General features: G+C 36.6%; 1 long non-coding RNA gene across 1 annotated transcript in view; it reads right to left on the bottom strand.

The window, feature by feature from the left end:
* The window catches only part of LOC145722601 (uncharacterized), a 124,602-nt gene that overhangs the window by 17,006 nt on the left and 87,667 nt on the right, over window positions 1-19,929 (bottom strand). The window contains exons 5-6 of the long non-coding RNA XR_014146969.1: window positions 11,893-11,963; window positions 9,809-9,894 (exon numbers count right to left, since the gene is read on the bottom strand). This is a non-coding gene — a long non-coding RNA (uncharacterized LOC145722601). The remainder of the gene's footprint in view (window positions 1-9,808; window positions 9,895-11,892; window positions 11,964-19,929) is intronic.

The raw sequence follows: 19,929 nt of genomic DNA, 5'->3' as shown, positions 1-19,929 counted from the left end.
TTTTTTTTAAAGATTTTATTTATTTGACAGAGAGAGACAGCAAGAGAGGGAACACAAGCAGGGGGAGTGGGAGAAGGAGAAGCAATCTCCTGCTGAGAGCAGGCAGCCCAATGCGGGGCTCGATCCCAGGACCCTGGGATCATGACCTGAGCTGAAGGCAGATGCTTAACGACTGAGCCACTCAGGCGCCCCAAGATTAGACATTTTAAATCTTGTCTCTGCCCTTAACTAGGGAATTTAAATATCAGAAAATAAATTTGAAGCTTCTGCTTTCGTGATGAAAACATAAATTTTGTCAGGAAAAACATAAAAATAGATGAATTCAGTTTGCACTACTTACCTCACTATAGGGTTTCCATAAAAACAGAGAAAGCAAAACATTAATACAATTTAACACCCTTGACTCAGAGCAAGATCAAACATGGTACTCAGGTCAAATAATATTTTAATCTTGCTATACTTTAGAACACATTTTCTTAATTGTGATTATAGTTACATATATTTTATTGTACTTGTTTTAAAATATTTTCATAAAATTATTCTCAAATATACAGTCACAACAATGTAAATGCAATTTACATTGCATTTAATAAAACCTACCTTTTAGTAGGTTTTATTTTTATAATTTAACACTAGTCAAACAAAAGTCTTAAAAGGGTTCTAGAACACACTATATACTTAATGTTAAAGGATATATGAAAAAATGGGGATTGAGGGGCGCCTGGGTGGCTCAGTCGGTTAAGCATCTGGCTTGGGCTCAGGTCATGGTCCCAGGGTCCTGGGATCGAGCCCAACATCAGGCTCCCTGTTCAGTGGGAAGCCTTCTTCTCCCTCTCCCACTCCCCCTCTGCTTGTGTTCCCTCTCTCGCTGTCTCTCTCTCTCAGATAAATAAATAAAAATCTTAAAAAAAAAAAAAAAAAAAGAATGGGGACTGAGAAGAGCTAAACATTTTTAATGCTAAATTATCCTAAAATATGTTATTTCCATATATTTATATGTATAATTTTGAAAATCAAATAGAGAAACAAAAATCCAGATTATACTTGTGTCTGGGAAGTAAGATTACATGAGATACCTTATTTTCTCCTTCATACTTTTATATATTTTTGCAATTCTCTTCCATGGGAATATACTTCTTTTTTACTCAGAGGGAGAATAAACCTTAAAAGCGAAACAAAAGGACTTCAACTACTAACACCAGACCACTTAAAATTCTAGATAAAATATTTTTTTAAAAAAAGATTGCTTTTTAAATCTTTCACCTTTTACTAAAACAAAAAAAAAGATCGCTTTTTAAAATTTATGACTAAGAATTTTTTTAAAAGAAAATAGGGACACCTGGGTGGCTCAGTTGGTTAAGCATCTGCCTTTGGCTCAGGTCATGCATGATCCCAGCTCTGTCATGGGATCAAGCCCTATGTCCAGCTCTGTCAAATAAATAAATAAAATCTAAAAAAAAAAAAATTAATAAACATTTGTTCCCATTGAGATTATCATGTTACCAGTCTTACTGTAAGTCTTACTGTCCTTGTACCTAACTTTGTCAGGCACATTAATTTCTACAAATCTGGTAGATGTGAAATGGTATCAAGTCTTAGATTTAATTTGAATATCTCTAATTAGTTTTAACATCATTTTATATATTTATTGACCAGTCATGTTTGCACTTAAGTGAATTGCTTATTTTTATCTTTGCCCATTACTTGACTGGGTTGTCTTTTTTGATTCACAGTTTTAAAATATTCTGGATACTAATATTTTCTCATTTTATATTTCAAATATCTTTTTGTTGGTAATAATTTTTCTTATCACTCTGATGCATCTTAGAAGAAAGGGAGCTCATAATTTTAATGTAGTCAAATTCATTCATCTTTTCACTTGTAATTTTTATTTCTATGATTTGTTTAAAAAATGCTTTTCTACCCAGAAAACACAGAACTATTTTCTGGTATTTTTCTCCCAGAAGGTGTTTAATGTTTTGTCTTTAACATTTAAGTTTTTAGAGATGCCTGGGTGGGTCAGTCAGTTAAGTGTCTGCCTTTGGCTCGGGTCATGATCCCAGGGTCCTGGGATCGAGCCCTGAATCAGGCTCCATGTGCAGTGGGGAGTCTGCTTGTCCCTCTGCCTCTCCCCGCCGGCTTGTGCACTCACTCTCTCTCTCTCTCTCTCACCCATTCTCTCTCTCAAATAAATAAATAAAATCTTAAAAAAAAATTTAAGTTTTTAATTCATATTAAAATTATATATACACATACCTACATACATTTTGTTGTGGTATAATTCACATAAAAGAAAATATACCCATTTAAAGTATGCAGTTTGGGTTTTGACAAAAGTGTACACTTATTTAACCACCACCATAATCAAGATGTAGAACATTTTCATCACCTCACAAAATTCCCTTGTGTCTCTTTGCTGTTAGTCCCTCCAGCTCAACCACAGATCTGTTCTATAATTAGAGATTAGTTTTATCTTTTCTAGAATCTCCTATAAATGGAACCATACAGTATGTATGATTTTGCATCTGGCTTCTTTCATGCAGCAAAATGTATCTGAGATTTATCGGTGTTGTTGTATGTAGCAGTAGTTGGTTTCTTTTTTTCTTTTCTGCTGAGTCCTATTCCCTTCTGTTGTGTGGATATTCTACAATGTGGGTATCTACTTACCTGATGATGAACTGTTTCCAGTTTTCTGACCATTGTGGATAAAGCTGCTGTGAACATTTGTATTTAAGTCATTTTGTGACATATGTTTATCTTAGGAAAATATCTAGGAGAGGTAAATTTATGTTTAACTTTACAAAAACTGCCAAACAGTTTTCAAAGTAGTTGTATATTTTTGAGTTACCACCAGCCACGTATGAGAATTCCAGTTACTTCACATTCTCATCAACACTTGGTATTGCCAGTCTTATTAATTTTAGGTATTTGTATATGTGTATAGTAACATATTGAATAAGGTAATTGAATAAGGTAAAAAATTTCCTTATTAAGGTAAAAAATTTCCTTATTAAATGCAGTGATAGTTCTGTCATGTTCTGAGATGATACTAAAATTCCTTAAAAACTGGTGTGAGGGGCGCCTGGGTGGCTCCGTCGTTAAGCATCTGCCTTTGGCTCAGGTCATGATCCCAGGATCCTGGGATGGAGCCCCACATCAGGATCCCTGCTCAGCAGGAAGCCTGCTTCTCCCTCTGCCTGCCGCTCCGCCCACTTGTGTTCCCTCTCTCGCTATGTCTCTGTCAAATAAATAAATAAAATCTTAAAAAATATAAAAAACTGGTGTGAAAAATGGGCACTCTACTTTTTTTAGAGCTTTCACTAAAATATTAAAGTTTAACATGTATATTTAACTTTATGCTTTGTTAATCAGTATTTTAATAAGCTTCCCTTGGAATTTGGAAGGCGATCAGTTATCCAACCCTACCTTACTCTCCTCTTGTCCAGTATCTTATCTGTTTTCTTTAAAAAAAAAAAAAAATATTTATTTATCTAAAGAGCACAAGCAGGGGGAGGAGCAGAGAGAGAAGCAGGCTCCCTGCTAAGAAGGGAACCCCAATGAGGGGTTTGATCCCAGGACCCCAGGATCATGACCTGAGCTGAAGGCAGACACCTGACTGAGCCACCCAGGCACCCCAAAAAGTGTTTATAAAACTATTTAGCATTACCTAGTAAAGTTGAGTATGTCCATACCCTATGACTTAGCAGTTCTACTCCCAGGAGTAAAATATTTTAAATAATTAATACAACCTAGGTAATTTGGCTACACTAAATTTACTTTAAAACAGTAGTTCTCAAATCCTAGCATGCATCAGAATCCCTTGGGAAATTCGTAAAGCACAGACAGATCCCTGGGCTCATCCCAGAGTTTCTGATCCAGCAGATCATCTAGGGATGGAGCCCTAGAATTCACATTTCAAACCAGATTTCAGGTGATGCAGATGCTACTGATCTGAGAACCACACTTTGAGAACCACTGCTCTAAAGTAATGTGCTGTCCCAGATTTATACCTTGAATTGGCATGTAACAACAACAACAACAAAAAATCTTCTTTCCCTTGAAGGAGCTCTTGTGATATTTCATGGAGAAGCATTATCTTTGAGAAACAAAAACAAAATTGAAGAAATAGTGACACAAGTTTACTCCAAAAAGTAGTGTATCTAGAGAACCGGCAGGCTCTTTGATTTTAACACACAGTAGACACTCCAGGTTAAGTTACTTGCTTTACAGTCTTAGAATCTGAATATTAATGACACTAATACTGTATCAACCTTAACAAACTAATCAATCATTTTCTAATTGGGAGTTTTTTCTGTCAACATTTCTAGTTTTTTACTAATCTGTATATGGCATTTTATAGAATATTTAGTAAATTATGCAAGAGATCTAATTATACCTATTTTTCAGGAGACAAAATGAGTAAACCATGGACTTAAATAGCAAGAAATGAACATCTGATTTTAACTTACTTGCTCTCAATGACAGGAAAAAGAAGAAAATTCCAATTACAAATTACATTCACAAAATACAGTACAGACTGACAACTAAACAATTTATTTCAAAACAATTGTTTTGCAATTCCCAAAGATATTTCCCCTGGGATTTTCCATGACAGCTTTAAAATCATAAAATTATATAAAAATTGTACAAGACATATAATGTAAACCAGATTTGTCATTTTAAATTATGGCATCATCAAGCAATTTAATAGAACCTAATAACCTTCCATGACTCATAAAACAAGATACATAATTATTCAAAGAGGTTTGAGATTTTTTTTATGAAGAATGATTTTATCAGAAACAAAAACCTCATACATATGAGCTTTTTATGTGTCTGAATACGAATAAACTCATTCATACAGTTTGCTAATAACCAGTCAATTAAAAATTAATGTAATAATTATCATCTAAACCTAATTTCCACTAAAAAGATAAATATAATTATACAAGGTTCCATGAACAAACAGTAATTGCAATAATTGTTAATAGTGTAATAACTAAGAAAATTACTATACGTGAATAAATCAATGAGAGATAAACCTGAATAAGTATATGTGAATGCATAAACAAATAACAGGAAGGAAGCAAAACTTGACAAGGAAATTCAAGGAATTGTTTAGTCAATGACTAAACCTACCAAAGTTGTTAGTGAATAAAATCTTATTGTCAAAAGCCAAGATATTCCCCCAGCTATATAACCATGAACAGGTCAATTCACTCCTCAAAGCTGACGTTTTCATATCATAAAATGGAAACAACTGACAAGGCTGGCTCATCCAGATGCAAGGCTGACATACTCCATAAAGGGGTTCAGTTTAGAGGGGCTTTCTTTTTCTACTTCACACAAAGGCACCGTATAGACTAGAAGCAGTCCTGTTGATAGAGCCTATCCCATCCTGTTGTTTCAAGAATTAAACTATGTATGTCAAATATATATGGAGGTTAAAAACAGTTAAATATGTCAAATAGTGTAGTAACTAGCACACGGAAACACTTAATAAACATTACCTATCACTATAATGTCAGCTTTCATTAAGATCTCAGGATCAGGATTATGAAAATATCATCAAGGACAGAGGATTTTAAGACTGCCAGTTAAAAAACTGTACTCTACCTGGATCCATTAAGAAGAAACATCTCAACTTTTTGGCGTGATGTAAAGATTCTGTGTCATGATTATGGTGTTCATTACATGACTATACACACTGTCAAATTTTAATTTGCACCCTTAAATTTGCTAAATTATAACTCAATAAAGCTGATTTTTAAAAATAAAATAACCCTGGGCGCCTGAGTGGCTCAGTTGGTTAAGCGACTGCCTTTGGCTCAGGTCATGATCCTGGAGTCCCGGGATGTCCTTCATCGGACTCCCTTCTCAGCGGGGAGTCTGCGTCTTCCTCTGACCCTCCCCCCTCTCAGGCTCTCTCTCTCTCATTCTCTCTCCCCCAAATAAATAAATTTAAAAAAAATAAAATAAAATAAGGGGTGCCTGGGTGGCACAGTCAGTTAAGCATCGGACTCTTGGTTTCGGCTCAGGTCGTGATCCGATCCAAGATGATGGGATCAAGCCCCTCATGGGGCTTCACGCTCGGCATGGAGTCTGCATGAGACTCTCTATCCCTCTCCCTCTGTCCCTCCTACTCATGCTATGTCTAAAATAAATAAATAAATATTTAAAAATAAATAAATATTTAAAAAATAAACTAAATGTTCTAGAGTTCCTGAGTGTTTTGTGCCTAACAAAAAGCCAGGAGAACATAAGGCGATCTGTCTCCCTTGCCATTCTGGCAGATCTTCTACTTCCTACCTTGAACGTGGTCAAGACTTTATTTCGGTACATTTGGCAGCCATTTGTGACCAGGAGGTAATATACCTCAGAAAGGAACTGGGGAATTATAGAGAAGATGCAAAAAAGATATAAAGCCCCTTTACTGACATCAATGAGCTATCAAAGCAGCCTCTCTGTGTACTTTTGTTAATGCAATAGGCATGCTGTTAAAATTTTAATATTCTGTGACTTGCAGAACAAAGCATTTTTACAAGTACCAAACTCAGAAGGAAAAATTATGTAGGGAATATCAGGGGATACAATGAACATAGTCTTCAAATACAGAGTAGTGGATATTTGCTGTTGTGTCTTCCTAGTACCCTTCCCTTCTTCCAGAAACAACATGCTTTGGCAGACTTGGTCCTCTTCCACTGGGCCAATGCCCTCACCACTGTGTAAATTAACCATTCAAACAAAGCTTTTGTATCATCCAATTCAACTAGTTGATTTGTTTTTACTGTACTGTAAGTTAATAGTTTATCTTAGTCCCTCAAAGATAGCGTTTTTTATTACTTGGAGAAATAAAAGGAATTTCCCTGGGTCACTCCCTCCCAACTAGAGCTGAAGTAGGCCCCCCATCATACAAGTCTAACTAAAGCTGCCTCCTCCTGAACTTTTCAGCACTTCACTACCTATGAACTATGTGTGCAGAGCTGTATATGTATGTGAAAGTCGGTCTGAATGCTGATATTGGCATGACAGCTAATGATTAAAGTCTGAGACATAACTTGTTTTAAACAATGTGCAATTTCAAGTTAAAATAAATAATACCATGGACAGTTTCTAGTGGAAACTTCATATTTACCTTTCCACTTACCTCAAATTCTTCCCATCGTTCAGGATGTACCTTGAGCCTCCTTTTTAAGGGAGTTGTCTCAAACTATGACAACCCATATGGATTTTCCCTTCTCTTAAACTCTACATATATATCTGAGCTACACACATTAGTATTTTGATCATTTCACAATTAACTTTATTTCCCAATCTCATTTCCAAATATAGCATGAAACACCTGACATATAGTAGAGTCTTGGTAAATACTTTTAAACTATCACTCTATCATCTACCTAGATAATGGATAGCATGGTAAACACAGAATGTTAAATTAATATTTAGTACTTAAATATACCAAATACTAAATTAATAGCTTCTTTAAAATCTTTCTTTTTAAATTAAAATATCAAGTCTTAGAAATAACACAGTTTAAAACTTGTAAAATATTGATCTTCCAAATAAACCAATGGGGTTTCTCCAGGGCCTATGACTAACATATTAAAAATAGACCTTTATGCATTTTAAGTATTCAAAGAATGTTTTTAATTCTGATTTCTCACATATGTTTTGAAAGACACATGAGACAGAGATTATTAAGCCCTACGACATGAGAAGAAACTAAAGCCACATGAAAAATAACTGGGCTTTCCTAAATCTCAGCTCTCTACCTATCTCTCTAGAGACAGAGCTATAGAAATAGGATTATCTCATCATCCTAAGAAGGGTCATATTCTCAATAAAACACAAGGGATATAAAACTGTTAGCTGCTAATAAGTTGAAATCAACCTAATGAGTTACATAGTATGTCCCTTAAATACTTTCAGTTCTTAAAAACCTATTTTTTTAAAAAAATTTTATTTATTTATTTGACAGAGAGAGAGATAGCTAGAGCAGGAACACAAGCAGGGGGAGTGGGAGAGGGAGAGGCAGGCTTCCCGCCGAGCAGGGAGCCCGATGCGGGACTCTATCCCAGGACCCCAGGATCATGACCTGAGCCGAAGGCAGACGCTCAACGACTGAGCCACCCAGGCGCCCTTAAAAACCTATTTTTTATCACAAAATGTGATTAAAATAGTGTGTGAATAGACATAGAAAAATAGAAAATCAATTCTATATATTTAAGGTAATAACAATGATACATTCAGAAATAAAGCCACAAATTTCTAAACTGAAGATCCTATTATCAATTAAACTGTTAAAACTTTAATGTTATAGGACATACATGCCCATCAGCATTACTGGAGAAAACTGTGAAATGTAGGTGATGTGTTCCAGTACAAATATCTCCTATCCTCATCTGGAACGATTACTATTCAAACATAAACTAACAGCCCCCAAAATGCCTGTATCAAGTCTTAGCTCCTCTTTAAATCCTAAATATTATTTCAACCACCTCAGCATTTATCCATAACTAATCTATGTTCTTCTCACTAGTCTTAGAAGAACTACCAGTATTTTCTAAAAAGACTAAAGCTTTTTTCTCTCTCTTCCCACTTACACCTTCTCTTCCAACCTAAAGTTGTTTCTTAATCTACCTACCATGAGCCCCATCACTCAAGTCTACTTTTGCTTTCTGCCTCCCTTCCTCTCTTCACCATCCAAAAGCTTGAAAGAATAGCTCATACTTGACCCTACCACTTAATCCACAGCAATGTATGGCAACTATCATGCCCAAACCACTCCCCTGAAGGTTTTTAATGACCACTTCATCACAAAGAATCCTAAATCTATTTCTCAAACCTCCTTCTCTTCAATCCCTATGCAGCCATTCATAGTCTTGATAACTTAACTTCCATAACTCTCTTACCTCATGAGACCATTATTCTCCTGTGTGTCTGATTCAATGCAGGTCCTCCTGCAGCTCCTTCACTAAATGTGAGTTCCTGATGCTCTTCTCTGTTCTCTTCACTTCTCCACCTACCCTCTTTCCATTTCTTGATATTTTAATCCAGTCTCATAGCTTTAAATACCATCACATGCAGAAAACTCTCTGATCCATATCTCACTTCTCTCTTCCCAACCCATACTCCTCTATCATATTCTAGTCTCTTTCCTGATCTATTCAACTTTCATTCAGTCACTGTGTACTATGGTAAGTAAAAGTATACTCTGAGAAATATATACAACCATGTTTCTGCTTCCAAAAATCTCTATTAACGTAACTACAGAATAGGGGCACCTGGGTGGCTCAGTTGGTTAAGCGACTGCCTTCGGCTCAGGTCATGATCCTGGAGTCCCGGGATCGAGTCCCGCATCGGGCTCCCTGCTCAGCGGGGAGTCTGCTTCTCCCTCTGACCCTCTTCCCTCTCATGCTCTCTCTCATTCTCTCTCTCAAATAAATAAATAAAATCTTTAGGAAAAAAAAAAACATAACTACAGAATACCTTTTTTTGATAAATACCAAATATGTCAACTTGGTAAGTCTAAAGATGAAATCATCTTCCTATTGCCCCGATCTGTCACCTTTCTCTTCTCCCTCCTTCTGGACTCATCACTTTGGTTAATGACACTGCTCTTCTTGCTAGTTTAGACTTTGCAAAACAATTTCCTCTCCTTTGCTTCCTACTAATACTTAGTTTTGGAATCCACTCCTCTACTCTACTCCCACTGGAGAATGATTCAGGTCATCACTATTTCAGGGAGGCAGTGCAGGACAGACGTTAAAAGCCTAGGCACTGCAATCAAAATGCCCAAATTCCTCACCTGACAGAGGAGCACAGCAGGAAAGCAGCAGCAATGAGGAACCCACAGGAAGAGAAGGAGCAACATTCATGGCCAGTCTCTTGAAGCTTAGAACAAAGAGAAAAATGACAGGTAGAGATAATTCTTATCAAATAAGGGCTCTGATGGGCACTAAGAAGAGTGTTTTAGTTATCAGAGTACTCACCAGTGAAAAGGCAGGGAGTAGGGGAGGAAGAGAAAGAAGGGAGGGCACCTACTCCAATGACTGAGGCTCAAAGTGATACTAGGTTTCATTATCTTTTTTTTTATTAGTATGCACAATATTTGCCTTGCACCATAATTTCTCTTCCCAGTACCTAGCCCATACATAAGTATTTAAACATCAGTTGAATGAAAATTAGCAAACAGCAACCATTTATTAAGCACCTATCAAACACTAAACAGAAAAAGTCACTTCACATATATTAGAAATTATGTCATGCTATTAAGATTATAAAAATGAGGGGCGCCTGGGTGGCTCAGTCATTAAGCGTCTGCCTTCGGCTCAGGTCATGATCCCAGGGTCCTGGGATCGAGCCCCGCATCGGACTCCCTGCTCTGCGGGGAGCCTGCTTCTCCCTCTCCCCCTGCTTGTGTTCCCTCTCTCGCTGGTCTCTCTCTGTCAAATAAATAAATAAAATCTTTAAAAAAAAAAAAAAAAAAGATTATAAAAATGAGGCTCCAGTGACTGAAATATCTTGCCCAGCATCCCACATTTTGTAAATGACTGAGTGAGAATTAATACCCAAGTCTATCCAACATGAAAGCTGTTTTCTTTCCACTGCATCATACTTAATTCTTTGAAGACATTAAAAAGTATTCTGAACGTCCTCTAAGGCCTTTGACTATAATTTAATGTTTGCATGACATTTCATCATAAAAAGTAGAATCCCTCTTGAAATACATAAAAGTAAAGCTATTGTGTGGAAAGAAAGGGTTAAATTTAAGTCATTTTTACTCATTTTATTTGTAGAAAAAAAAATGGGGAAAGAGTTGTATGAGTAAGTAAAAAGAGGGTCAGAAGATAGTGCAAGACTGAGAATATCTAAGATTTCTAACTCAACATACTTTACAATTTTGCCAAGGCCGGCCCTGAATTATCACCTCCACGTATCCTAGAAATAAGACCTATCTCAAAGAACAAGTCTTCATTAAATACAGATGAACAGGAAAGAGAATATGTGAGAATGGAATAACCCAAGTCCTACTTGCCCAAGGCAAAAACTTGGGAGAAAAACAATGTGAGACCATTTTTTTTTCTCTGACCTGTGACATAATTCTGGATGCATGCATTTTGGCTCCTAAAAATTTAAGATCAATATGTTGGATCTTACCATTTTAAGTAGTGATGGTGAATTGCTCATACCAGCAACCCCCTTCATCTCCAATACTTCATGTAGAAAACAACATTAAAGCACAGTGGTTCTCTTTGGACTAAAGCCCTACCATGTCCTAACTCCGCATCCTAGCAAGTAACTTATTCTCTCTATATCTTAATTTTATTCTCTGTAAAATGTGGATAATAATAGGGTTATTATTACTGAATAATTTGTTAACTGTAGTCAAAGAAGAGGGTTTAGCACATGGTAAGCATTCAATAAATATTAATTTCATTTTCCCCACCCCTGGAAAGGTTAGTCTCCTTTTCTGTTTTGCTTTGTTTTGTTTTAGGGAGGAGGGGGCAGAGGGAGAGATAGAGTCTTAACCAGGCTCTGTGCCCAGCGTGGAGCCCAACATGGGGCTTGATCTCACAACCCTGAGATCATGACCTGAGCCAAAATCAAAAGTTGGACACTTAACCAATTGAGCCATCCAGGTGCCCCACATTCGTCTCTTTTATACACTGCTCTATCCCTTCGAGCCTGTGAAATGTCTGTCATAGAGGACATATCAATAAATTTGTCAGTGAGTGAAGTTTTAAAAAAAGAAAATAAAAAGTTGAATGAACAAGTCAGTCAAGTAATCCTACTATTACTCTACCAGATTACTGAGTACTGCTTTAAAGTCCTCTGGGGTAACAGTCCTCTGTTCCATAATTAGAAGTGTTTAAGGCAACTTCAGCCCACCTCCTCATTTATCTTCTTGGTACTTAATATCTCCCATCTGTTCATCAAGTTTGTGGTATCAGTTCTGATCTCTAGGGAAAGAAAAGAAAGAAAACACCTCTTTCATTTGGGGCTCTTTTATGAGAACGCTGCAGGTACTAAAATAATAATAATTAATGGAGATAAGTCATCATCATTACTTGCATTATGAATCCTTCTATCCCTGACTGGCCAGGTGTTTGATGGGCAGTCACTTCACTGCTCAAAACCCCACTGCCTGGAAACTCCTACAATGAATGCAAATACGTCTCCACCTGCCTCCTGGGGTAATAGGGAAAGCAATTAAAATGTTCACAAAGTACTTGGAAAGAGATGAGGGCACCATATAAATGTTACAGATTATTGCATCATGAAGCTTAAAATCATAATCAACTCTAAAATGAGTTAATTGGAAAAGTAACAAAAAGTCTCAAAAAAAGCCTCCTTTCAGAAGAATTTCAAAAAGGTATCCCCTTCCTGTGGTTGAGATATCACCTTCTGACCCTTTGCCCCTCACCCACATCCTTTACAGAAGAAGAAGCAGCTACTTAGTTGTGACTGGGGGGGGGGGGGGGGGTTATTAATAAAACCAAAACTAAACACAGAATCACTTCCAATTCAGAATTAAGCAAGAGATACAATTTGAGAGGCCTGGCTTTAACCCAGGTTACAATTCTAGGGTATTGCAAACATAATTTTTATGCAAGTCACAAACTGCACAGCACAGAAGGCAGTGTGCACAAAAGAGAGAACACATAATCTGGCTCTGATTGCTCCCAAATTTATACCTCCAACCTGAGCCACCCATTCCCAGTATCTTGCTTATTATCTCTATTGGATATCTAATGGGCAAGAATCTCAAACCCAATATATACAAAACCAAGCTCCTGATCCTCCCCCAAAACCTGCACCCTTGCCAGCCACCATCCTCCCACTCTCTGCAAATAGCAACTTTATCCTTCCAATTGCTCCAGCCAAAAACCTTGGACTCATCCACAACTCTTCACATTATCTTACACCCCTCATTCATCCCGACAGTAAAACCTGTTGGCTCTAATTTCAAAACATGAAGAATCAGACAACTTTACACTGCCTTTACAGCTACTGCTCTAGTCCAAACCACCATCTCCTCTTGCCTGAATTATTGAAACGGTCTCCTAATTGGTCTAGACTCTACTTCCTCCCTTGCTTTCCTTTAGTGTGTTCTTGTGAGGTCAAATCACAATATTCCTGTGGTCACAATTCTGAAATAACTCCTCCCTTGATTCCAACTAAAAGCCAAAGGGTCTTTATAATGGATTATAACAATCTATGTGATCTGGTTCCCTAATCTTCTCTCAGCGTATCTCCTATAACTCTTCCTTCCTCTACCCTTACTCTAGCTACAATGGTTTCCCTACTGCTCCTAGACCATGCTAAGTATGCACGTGCCTCAGGGCCTTTGCACTTGCTGCTCTCACCTACTCAGACACTCACATCGGCTTGCTCTCTCACCTCCTTCCCCTCTATACTCAAAAGTTACCAGCTCAGTGAGAATTTTCCCAAGCCAATCTTTTTTCTTTCTAAAATTGTAAGCCTCACCCCCACCCTGACTGTCCCTTTATCCCTTCTCTGCAATTCTTCTTAGTATCTATCACCATCTGGCATTATTTGTTTATGGATTGTCTAATACCTCTCCCCATCTGAATGTACTCTACATGATGGCAGCAATTTCTGCCTATTTCTTTTCTCTTTTTATTTACTACTGTTTCTCCATCCCCTAAAACAGTGTCTGACATATAACAATGCTGAATACATATTTGTTAATTTTTTCCCATTTTATTGGGAAAAAATCCTAGGTGTCAGATTTATTGCACTAATAATCTGTTCTAAAGAACCACTTGGTACCATCAAGTAAAGATCCCAGGAATATGGTCAACTTTCTCAAATTCCTAATTATACAATTTCTGGGCATGGAGATACTAAAGGGTAATGCTGGAATTTGATTCTTTCCATAGTTATTAATATTGAACACTAGCCCTCTAATCATAAAATGCAAGGCTGGTTTTTACTTATGTATCAGGCTGGAGGGGAAGAAATCAAACCAAGATGCGCATTTCATACTCTGGCACCGTCCCTTGGATATAAGAGACAGTTTTGTTCAACAGCTAAAACAATGTTTTGAATGAGTAAATTCTAAAAGAAAATTAAAACTGGCAGCTACTTGATATTTAGGGGGGAAAAAAAAAAAGAGCTCCTGTTCAGCAATCATTAAGATCTGGAGCTGCAGTAATTCCCTCTAATAAAAAATAATTTATGATTTTCTTGGAGCTGGGAAAATGATGGCGCACCTGAGCCTCTGATTTATAAAAAAATGCATTTCCAGCTCTTTTTTTAGATTGCATCTTTATTTCAGTTTTACAGTTCTTCAAAGCAAATCATAATAGTAAAGTCCTCTACAAGAAGGTAAAGGACACAGAAAGAGTAAAGACAGATACTCCAAACTGCAGGAAGAAAGGAGCAGGCTTGCAGAATTATCTTGGAAGGCCCTCTCAAATGTGGCACAGAGGACTTCCCTGACCACTCAACCTGAAATGTGCCCCCCACCATCTCCCAATCGCCTAATTTTAATTGTTGGCAGAGCACTCATCTCTCTCCTGCTATGTATTACCCTTCCCCCAATTTTAGAAGATTCCAAAGATAAGGACCTGTCTGCTTTACCAATGTACTCAACAGTGGCAGAAGCAACACCTGGCAAAGATTAGGTGCGTAATACAAATCTGCCACATGAATGATTACATTAAACATTTGAGGGCGCCTGGGTGGCTCAGTTGGTTGAGCGACTGCCTTCGGCTCAGGTCATGATCCTGGAGTCCCGGGATCGAGTCCCGCATTGGGCTCCCTGCTCAGCGGGGGGTCTGCTTCTCCCTCTGACCCTCTTCCCGCTCGTGCTCTCTGTCTCTCATTCTCTCTCTCTCAAATAAATAAATAAAATCTTTAAAAAAAAAAAAAAACATTTGAATTTTCTCCCTCATGCTAGATCCAAGTAGGAGGTATGATTCCAACTCTTGCCAATTAATGAATTAATCTCAACAGCTAAGAAGATATGAGAGAAATACATTCTTTTATAAGGTATAAAATTATAAATTAATTTATAAATTAAAAATTTATAAAATTAGTGCCATATAAAAAAAGTCCTATAAGAGTAAGCCCATTCCTGCTCCCCTCCCCCAATTCCCAATACAATAAATGAAATGTACATTTCCGTTAGCTTCTATTCGCTGGTGACATTTAGTTTTAATTCGAACCAGTCTTCATAAATTCTGGTACTGTGCACAGTATCTTAAATGGCTCGATTCTTTATTCAAAATCATCCTTCTCATTCCCAGAATTGTAGTAAATAGATCTTCTAAAGGGGAAATAAAACTATTTCAACAACAGACCTATTTCAGCAGTTTTTCAAAGGCATTTCTTTCATTCCCTTGGCTAGAGTTTTCTTTTTATGCTTGGAAAGTTGTGTTATATATACATGTAGTTTAGTCCAAATGGATGTGGCTTTTTGTTGTTGTTGTTATTGTTGTTTATTTCAGCTTTTCTATTTTCCACTTCAGTATTTTTGCAAAAGGAAAACTGCATATTTCTCTTATCCCTCCATTTGTGAGTCTCCATTATTGAACCATGTTCTCCTTTAAAGAAAGAATACTCAAGATACTCTGTGATTCATATTTTCCCCAATGAAAAAAAAATCAAAATAACAGATCAGAATATTTATAGCATACAATAATCTCAAATAACCTTTCATTCTTCTACATTTTTAAGGAGTGACCTACATGCGTAAGAATCTTTCCTAATTTTTTCTTCCCATATACCCAAAATATCAACTAGGGGCCCTCAGAACCATAATCTAGCCAGAAACAATTCCCTGCATCCCCACACAGCTGGGAGAGATTACTAGAAGGGAAGAAAATACTTAAAGAGCATGGCTTCTGCCCTCCTCCAACCAACAGCTTCAATATCCCCAAATCCCTATCTCCAGCCCCATCCCCCATGGTGACTTTAAATTTCAGAGGAATTTACCGTACTCTTAATTCATCCTAAGGAAACAATCAGGACTGTATAGAAAATGTATGTACAGAAGGGTTTATCACAGCATTATTCTATTATAGTAGTAAAAATACACATACACGTACCCATGATGGAAAGGAAAAAAAAAAAAAAGACTGGAATAAATAAAACTATTTAACATTGACATATCTCTGAATGGGGGAAATGTCGATTATTCTTGTTTTTACTTTATTTGTATTTCCAATTTTTTTCAATCAACATGCACTGCATATAAAATTCAGAGTTTAGAAATCGTTAAAAAAATATTAAACAATTCCAACAATAAGGAAACAGACTGCATAAATTACAAATAAAATTGAGATTTAGGGGGAAAAATGTTTAAGAAAAATCTTTTTAACAAGAAAAAATAAAGTCCTCTGACCAAAACTGTTGTGTGTTTTTGTATCTGCCTTAAAATGATCGGATTAGAAGGAATAGGGTGTTGGCCTAAGAGATAGTGAGAGATCCCATATCATATGAAAACATACCCATAAAGGCCAACTACCAACAAGCTTGTGGATGCAAACAGAAGGGATGAGGAGGAATGCTAGAGAACAAAACATTTTACAGCCTTCACTCATTGTTTCTTTCCTTTTGTCTTAGAAGCCTATGGAACAACCTGTGATTTCTGACTGATTACATTTTATCAGTCAATATGATAAATGACTACTTTGCAGCCAAATTTTTTGATAGATGAGCATCAACTCACAGCTTTTTTGAAGCATTCAAAAAAAGATCTTCCCTAAAGCCCTCTTTTCCTCCATTTTTATTTATTCTTTCCTAAAAACATGCATCACCTTTACCATCTAACAAATCAACTGCTTGCATTTTTGTTTCTTTTCAATCCTCATCAACAGACATTTCCATCTCAAGGGGTTGTAAATATGTTAAAAGATTGTGCATTCTGCTCTCCTCATTTAAATTTATAGAGGAGATTCTTATTTTAAACTATTGTATTTTTTAATTCAAAGAGAAAATAATTCTATGAGATTTTGACTAGAGATATCTTCCCACCAAAGTATAAACCCTAAAAGTAAATACAGCTATTAAAATTAATTACACCAAATTGCTTGAGCAAGGTAAACAGCAAACCCAGGACCAAGTGCTAAAAACTTGAGAGTCAATTATCAAGCTATCTAGTAAAAGCCTCCAAAAATCAATAATCCTCCAGCCTTACTTTTATGATGACATTAGAAATAACATTTAATTTTTTATATATAAGAAACGATGTCATGGAAAGTCAGTCTATGCTAATCTTTTAAACCTATTACCAACATTTTATGCATCATAATCCTCACTAAACCAGAGTATATATATCTATTTAGGTTCTCTCAACAACAGCACTTTCTAAAAGGGTCTCTGCCAGGCACTAACACCATTCATTTACTAAATATTGCCTGGGGACCTAGCCATGCATGAATCTTATTAATGCAGATGGGAGTTTCAGTCATATCCAAGGTCTGTGGAACAAACGGAGTAACCCATTATTGGCTCTTCTCTCCTCATAACTATTTAACATGGATAATAAAAAGAATTTGGTCTGCTATGCCTTACTCAATTACCAAATACCAACAGGTTAATATTTTTAGAGTTTGTTTTCTCTTTGAATCCACTTATCATTTATGAGTTCACAGGTGGAAAGAAACCTACACCTAAAGCCATTATCTTAAGAATATTTCTTGATTAGCCTCCTGTTCTTCCTTATTTTATCGGCATAATTACAAGTACAGGACATATGATACAGAAGTTATTATATAGGATGTAAGTCTGTAGTCTAATAACAGCAAATACTGCATATATTCACACAACAGAGGACGACTGTTTTATAAGACAGAAGGATATCAATTTGATTTCCTAATATTAATATTACTTATCCAAGTAACAATGTTCATTTAGGGCAGACAAACAATTAAATAAATGTTTTAAGTTTCTAAGCCTTCAACAATATAATAACGTACAGCCTATCTATCCACCAGGATATGTCAAAGCCATTAAATATGACATATAGATCTCGATTTATTATCCAGGACATATTACCAATGAAAAAATAGATCAGCATGGTATGTGATCCAATTTTATGTCTTTACACACATGTTAAAATGAATCACAGAAGAGTATACACTAAAATCTTACCAGTGGTTATTTCTGGGTGATAAGACTGCAGATGAGGTATTTGCTTCTTTTTACCTGTCAGTATTTTCTATAATGATAAATATAATTCTATATGCTAAAAGGCTCAGAAAAAGTGCTTTAAAGAGGGGGGGTGGATGGGATCAAGAGACAATCAATTTGCCCTTCAGTTTAATATCAGACATGTAAATGCTACTTCATATAAATGATAACTTCACAGATTTGGGTTATGAGTCCAGAAGTTAACAATCAGTGTGCAACCACCAGGATACACACAGTTAAACCTCAGAATGCCAGAGTGTCTTTGCCATTCTTTGTCCTGTGCCGCAGACTAGTTCAATTTCCTTACCCACATGTCCTCCATTAATTGCCTTTTCAATGGATTACTAATAAGTTTTTGATGTTAAGCAAACATCAATGCTCCTATTAAAGTGAGACCAAACACTGTGACTATTTGTTTAATAACACAGTCTGAATGAAGGACGAAGTTCAATTAGCACTGGAGCTGATACAGGCTTCATTAGGAAGGAGAGGCAATTAAAAAGTGGAAGGCTGCAGGAGGCACTGATGTGCACATCATGCAGCAAGCAGAAAAGGACAAGCGGCACAGAGTTCCTTTGAAGAAACTGTAACCTGAAGACTTCAGACAGAAAGAAGGATCATTAGCACAAAATTAAGCACCCTAATAGGGTGATCCTTATCCCACTAACTCCAGAAGAAATATGAGGCCAAATCACGTAATCTAAATAAACTGCAGGGTGTCAGGACAATTGGAAGGAACAGGAATTATCTATTGGGTAGAACTTCATTTAGCACAGAGCTTGGTTCAGAGACACTGTCCAAAGGATGCTACTGAGCACTATTTGGGGAGTCAGAAGACCCACCTGTACCATTAACTAGCTGTGTGACCTTGAGTAAGACACCCAACTTCTACAGACTTCTGTTTTCCTTTTCGTAAAATTAGGGGATTAAACAAATGAGCTCTTCTAATTCAAAAGGTCCATAATTTTATGATTCCAATTACTCATGTTATCCTTGTTATCCTAGTGACACAGGAGACAATGCAAATCACAAATTACTTGACAACTGACAGTGTTCATACTATTTTCTTAAAAGGAAGGTAGTAAAGATAAGCAAAAGTGCTTTAACTTTTTAAAGATACACATGGACAGGGATTTTATTTCACAACTAAAATCATAGGATATCTCTCTGATTAACCCAATTTCAATATACTAGAAATTTTAAAGCCATACAATTAATTGATCTTTTTTGTAACTTTTCTTTGTGGTACTGAGTATTTACAACTTAGTGCCAGACATTTGGAAAAATAAATGTGGCTGAAGGATGAAGAGGAAATTCTTTCATCTATTAAATTGTTTAATGACATATCAGTCATACCCCAAGGTCACTCCTGAAATCACAGCCTTGTGAAGAGGCCCATGGGGATCAGACCAGCTGCCTAGTGCCTGCTTTTCCTCCAGAGCTCCCAGGAGGGAGAGAAAGCAGGCCAGCCTTCCACAGTAGAAATAGCAGCAAAAGACCCACAGAACCACTTTGAAGAGGGGCATGATAATACCAAAATAAATAGGCATGGGTATGGAGGGGGGAGTCTAATAAAGGATTTTTTAAAAAGAACTGCACTCAGTGCAAAAGTAAGCAATTTCAGTTCTAGAAATTTATTCTACGCAAGCACTTATTCAAGTTGATAAAGATATGTTCATGTATCATATGATCTCACTGATATGAGGAATTCTTAATCTCAGGAAACAAACTGAGGGTTGCTGGAGTGGTGGGGGGTGGGAGGGA

This window comes from Leptonychotes weddellii, chromosome 7, assembly GCF_054177405.1.
Source record: "Leptonychotes weddellii isolate Sample4059 chromosome 7, ASM5417740v2, whole genome shotgun sequence".
NCBI lineage: Eukaryota > Metazoa > Chordata > Mammalia > Carnivora > Phocidae > Leptonychotes > Leptonychotes weddellii.
Note: the sequence above shows the minus strand (reverse complement) of the source record. Positions and strands in the feature narration are given on the sequence as shown.